Source organism: Notechis scutatus, chromosome 10, assembly GCF_049901735.1.
Source record: "Notechis scutatus isolate UNSWTSFEM ecotype Mainland chromosome 10, rNotScu1.2, whole genome shotgun sequence".
NCBI classification, from domain to species: domain Eukaryota; kingdom Metazoa; phylum Chordata; class Lepidosauria; order Squamata; family Elapidae; genus Notechis; species Notechis scutatus.
Window position 1 is genome coordinate 20620465 of NC_142018.1, and position 6000 is coordinate 20626464.

Here is a 6000-nt window from a genome sequence, read left to right on the forward strand (position 1 = left end):
CCATGCATTGTTAAGTAAAGCCACCAAGAATATGGGGGGAGGTGTCAACCAATTCTCCAAAGAACCTGAAGGCAGGACAAGAAGCAATGGATGGAAACTCACCAAGGAGAGAAGCAACCTAGAAGTAAGGAGGAATTTCCTGACAGTTAGAAGAATTAATCAGCGGAACAACTTGCGTCCAGAAGTAGTAAATGCTCCAACACTGGAGGTTTTTAAGAAGAGATTGGACAATCATTGGTCTGAAGTGGTGTGGGGTTTCCTGCCTAAACAGGGGGTTGGATTAGAAGACCTCCAAGGTCCCCTCCAACTCTATTCTATATTCTATATTTATTCTATATTCTATTTGAATTTTGTGTTCTATTCTATTCTATTCTATTCTATTCTATTCCATTCCATTCCATTCCATTCCACTCCACTCCACTCCACTCCACTCCACTCCATTCCATTCCATTCCATTCCATTCCATTCTATTCTATTCTATTCTATTCTATTCTATTCTATTCTATTCTATTCTATTCTATTCTATTCTATAATTCCTTATTCCTTATTCCATTCCATTCTCTATTCCATTCCATTCTCTTCTCTTCTCTTCTCTTCTCTTCTCTTCTCTTCTATTGTCTATTGTACTATTTCTTATTCCATTCCATTCTCTATTCTATTCTGTTCTGTACTGTTCTACTATTCCTTATTCCATTCCATTCCATTCTCTATTCTGTTCTATTTAACGACCACCTGATTCACTGGACGAGTGCAGTGGTTCACTTAGCAACATAGCCAAAGGGTCATAACATCAGGCAAGGTTCACTTAACAACCCCCCTTGCTTGGCAGCAGAAATGCTGGTCCCAATTGTTGAGGACAACCTGTAATACATGAAGATGAGGATGATGTGAATGATAATTATGATATGAATGCTAATGATGATGATGGCGATGAGCTGAAAACAGGAGTCCCCACCCACGATATTGAAAAACAAACCCAAAAATGTTGCCCTATACAAGTTGTCCTCCAGTTGGCCAAAGACATGAGAAAGAAGAATTGGAATCTCTTTCCATTAATCTCAGCCAAGTTATATTTCTTAATCAACACAAGACAGTGGGTACTGTAGGTTTCGGGGAGAAGGTACCAGGGTTCATTTGTGGCCTATCCAACGTTCATTTCTCCTCCTCCCTCTCCCAAGAAATGATTTTTGCAGGCTTGCTTCTGTTCAGCGGGCATCGCGGTGAAGCTGACATTTAAGTGCAGAGTTTCTGGTCCTCTTTGACACAATTGCTTTTGCTGCCGAAATGTCTTTCATTTCTCCGTGGTCGGCTTAAAATGTACGGCTGAATATACTTCCTGCTGCAGGCAATGGGGAAAAAAGCAACAGCAATGAGACATATTTAGAACTGCTCTGTTTGTTCTTCAGGGTTATTGTGTTATTTCTTGACTCTAGATAAATCCTATCTGTGCTTAAAATGTCAGTAGAATTTGCGGGAAGTTTGGCTTTCCAGAACTTATCACTTGTTTCACTCAGACACGGTTTTTATCTTCTACCGGATGTTCAATTTAGAGGGTCCATTTGTGGCATCTTAAAGATAAGCAGATTTAAAACTCAATTCTAGACAAATTTTATTCTGAAGGAAACTGTAGGAGAAGAGCAAGCAGAGTTAAATGAGTCATTGGCCTAGAATTGTTACATTCTCACAAATGGTCCATGACCATTAACTTCCATAGATTCATATCTGGCGCCAATTTAGTGTTGAACTTTCGTTGACTAGACTCTTGTGTGTAGGTCTGAGCAATTAATATTTGGAACTGCAATTTAAGGCATAGTCCTGCTCCTTCATGCCTGGCAGAAACCGCATTCCACATTCAACTTTTTTTATTTTTCTTCAGATCTGTGGGTGGTTTTTTTAAAAATAAAAACATAGATAATGAGAAAGCTGGACTTGAAAAATACCAAATGCTAAGGCTTTTATTTCATTGTCCCCAAAGATAAGGTTGCAGCAATTTCCTTGCCTTCCTTTCACGTCAGCCAATAAAAGTCCCAGATTAATCACTGCTTTGGATGTTAATCAGCATCTTTGGATGTAGTCAGTTTCTTCTGCCTACTCTCCACACTAGCAGTTTGTCATCTTGACCGCCACAATATATTAAGGCTGTGTGTATCTTTGTTTTTCAGGTTCTGCTGGAGACTACTACAGCAAGTTTCCAAACCAAATCTATTTTGTGGGGTCCTTGGTGCTCTCTGAGCTTGGTGGTTTTCTTGTAGGTGTTTTATTACCATGAATACTGCTACCATGATTAGCTTGGTAATGAAACATCTGCAAAAAAACCCACCAAGCTCAGAGAACACCAATGACCCCACAGTTGGCTTCCTCCTCTTCCTCCTCCTCCTCCTCCTCCTCCTCCTCCTCCTCCTCCTCCTCCTCCTCCTCCTCCTCTACCTTCTCTCTAAGAATTGTCAATCTGCTTCTCCACTCTCCTTCTGCACCTTATAGAAAGCTGGCTGCGGATTAATACAGCTCAGTTAAATTCAGATGAGATTGGGAGGCAACCTTTTCTCAAACCTTACATCTCTTTCTGAAATTTAGGTTCAACCTAAGTCAGAATGGAAACTGACCAAGGAGAGATTCAATTTGGAAATAAGGAGATATTTTCTGACCGTGACAGCCATCAACCCATGGAACAGAAGTTGCCTTCAGAAGTTGTGGGAGCTTCATCACTGGAGACTTTCAAGAAGAGGTTGAGCTGCCATCTGTCAGAAATGGTGTAGGGTCTCCTGCTTGGGCAAGGGGTTGGACTAGATAAGGGGTCTCCAACCTTGGCAACTTTAAGACTTGTGGACTTCAACTCCCAGAGAATTCTGGGAGTTGAAGTCCACAAGTCTTAAAGTTGCCAAGGTTGGAGACCCCTGGACTAGACGATCTACAAGGTCCCTTCCAACTCTGTTAATCTAATCCACAAAACCAATTCCCTTTTGAAACTCATGATGTTACCTAGTTGTGGGTACTCCATCACTGGAGGTTTTTAAGAAGAGACTGGACAGCCACTTGTCTGGAATAGAGTCTCCTGTTCAAGCACAGGGTTGTACTAGAAGACCTCCTAGGTCCCTTCCAACTCTGTTATTATGTTATTATGCATACACACAAACATATGCACATGTGCATGACTTCTGACCTCCCTTCCAAGAGTTCTGAGTATAATTATACATTTGCCTCTTTCCCTAAAGTTACATCAGGATTCTCTTTTTTTCCTACAATCTATCCTATCTAATCATCCAAAGCATAAATTATAAATTTTGTTTTTTGTTTTCTTTTGTTTTACACAAAAAAATCCACAGGGGATTTCTGGCCAGCAATTCATATAGGCCTTGTCTTTCCTGGGAATGAGTCCTGTCCTTTTCAGAAGTTCCAATTAAAAATAAGATGTAGCCCATAGCCAGGAAAAAATAATAATAGTATGTCTGAATTATACACAGCAGTGATTTCCATCCCTTTCCTTCAGCATTTCATTTGGTTCGTTGGGTCTGAGCAATCTGCATGGAATGACCAAGCAAAAGATTCCACGGTTGAATTTGTCCTTTTTCTCTTCCCCAACTTGGTCTGAGCTACCAGCTTGAGGTCATCAGAAAGAAATTTGTTCTCATTAATGGTGGTGGCAGTGGAAGGATTTTTGTCAAGAGAAAGGTTTGATTTGGAGCCATCTGGATTGATGGCAAAAGATTTATCATTCAGATAACCATTTGGAAAACGGACAGAAAATTATTTCACCACCATCCCCTCCCCATCTCTGTAGCGAACTAATTATCCAACTGTCTGAGCGGATGCTAAATAGCACGCAATGATCCAGCATTTGAGAAGTTATAGGCTTATAAATTTCATTTGTTTGTATTTCTACGGGTGACGTTGGCAGTTTCGGAAATCCTCTTGACAGCTAAATTGAGGGGGTCTTGAACATTTGCTTTACAATTTATTTCCCAGACAATGAATTGTCACAAGACGTGATGCGGTATAAATGTCCAATCTCACGCATGCTGGGTGTTAAACAAAACAACACTGACCAACTTTGCTGGATTAAACAAGGAGAGCCAAGCTGTCACAAAAATCACTCAAGGTCCTTCCGAAAATGAACATTACAATATATATATTTTTTCTTCTTCCCTCTTTTCAGTTCAGTAGCTCACGTTCAAGGATAAAGGTTCAGGAACTCTGCTAAACTTTGGGACTGCACCAACTGATTTTGAAATCCGAAGATATTTTATGAGTTCCTATGAAGGCAACTGGATTCATTCATTACATCCTTCATACTGTAATGACCCAGAGTGTAACACAAACGTAACAAAATCCAAAATGTAAATAAATATCCTTTAATGCTTCCAACTTGGCCCCACTGTTCAATAATTCTCAATTGGAGATAAAACGTACTCAAAAATTTGTCTTCAAAAGAAAGCAATACAGTCCGAACTTAATGAGCAGATAGAGGTGAAATAAAAAACCAACAAACTACAATGATGAACTTTCCATAACGGACCAGGATAAGTCATTACCAAATTCAAGGAGATAACAAGGAAGTCTGTTGGAAGGGCACCAACCAAGATATCTTCAGCCCAAAATAAAACACGCTTTGCTTCTGGCAACACTGTGTTGTAATCATCTCTCTTATATAGTATTCTCCCCAGCTGCAACCAATGAGGGGGATCATGGCCACTTCCTCTCTCATAAGCCAAGTTGTTTCCTTCTCCGTTCCTCCCTGCATGTCCTAGGATGCAGAGGGGATGGGCGTGGTTCTTCCTCTGACTGCCCAGCCAGCCCCAGCCTCCTCCACAGGCTCCAGAGCCATACTCACACTCTCTGTCGGCTGTTCCTCCTCTCCCTCAGAGTCCGACTATACCAAGGGCATGACAAATACTCTAAAGGATGCAAATCTTCTTGACTCTTGTTCTATGTGGAGTATTCCTCTTCTGAATCTCCATTTCTTCAGGACCCCTTCTCTTTAACCTGGTTTTTTTTTAAACAAACAAACAAACAGTGTTTTCCATTATTTTATTCATGGTACTTTGACTCTTTAGCACTGGTAGGGTCCCAAAGGTGCTTTTTCAAAAGGCAACTGGACTTTCTTTGTTTTTGGTTGAATACGTTTCGTTTCTCATCCCAGACACTTCTTCAGTTCTGACTTCAAAGTCCAATTGCCTTTTGAAATATGTCCTTTGGTACAACCAGGCTGAATGATGGAGAATCTCCACACACATTAAAGTGAGAGGAGTTGAAGGGACCAATTTGCTCCAAAGTAGTTTCTACATTCTCATTTTAACTTCAGATTTCCATTCTCCCACCTTGGGTTTCATCCTTCTGATTTCCCAAACACAGTTTTGTCTTCCCAGTTCCTCACTGGATTTACATACTGTACAGCAGTAGATGAGAGTATTTGTAGCTCAGGGTTGAACTGTGGGGTCTTTGGTGCTCTCTGAGCTTGGTTGTTTTCTTGTAGACATTTCATTACCCAACTAGGTAACATCCTCAGAGCTAGGAGAGAATGGGATTTTCCCTATATTTATATACTAGTGACTTGAACCACCAAGAACATTTCCACCAACACTGAAGGGCAAGTTGCTTGTATATAAACAAAGAGCAAACCTCACTCCTTTCTAGCAGTGATTATATTACCTAATTGGGTAAAGAAATGTCTGCAAGAAAACAATTATGCTCAGAGAGCACCAAAGACCCCATATATTACTCTACTGTAGTAGGCTTCAAAAATAATAAAAAAGGAAAATATGCACCCCTTTCTCCCTTTTCTATTTGCATTCCCATCCTCAAGCCACTGTTTAAATATTTAAACTTTGCATTAAACATTAGTCATTGTTATTCGCTTCTATTTAAGTCCTAAAAGAATCATATACCAAAGGTCTAAATTTATTTTGTCCTTTTATGTGTTACGTATAAGGGAGCTGTTCTTGCTTGAATTTGGTTGTGCTGAATATACCCTGATCATATATATCCTCTCTGATTTTTCAACAT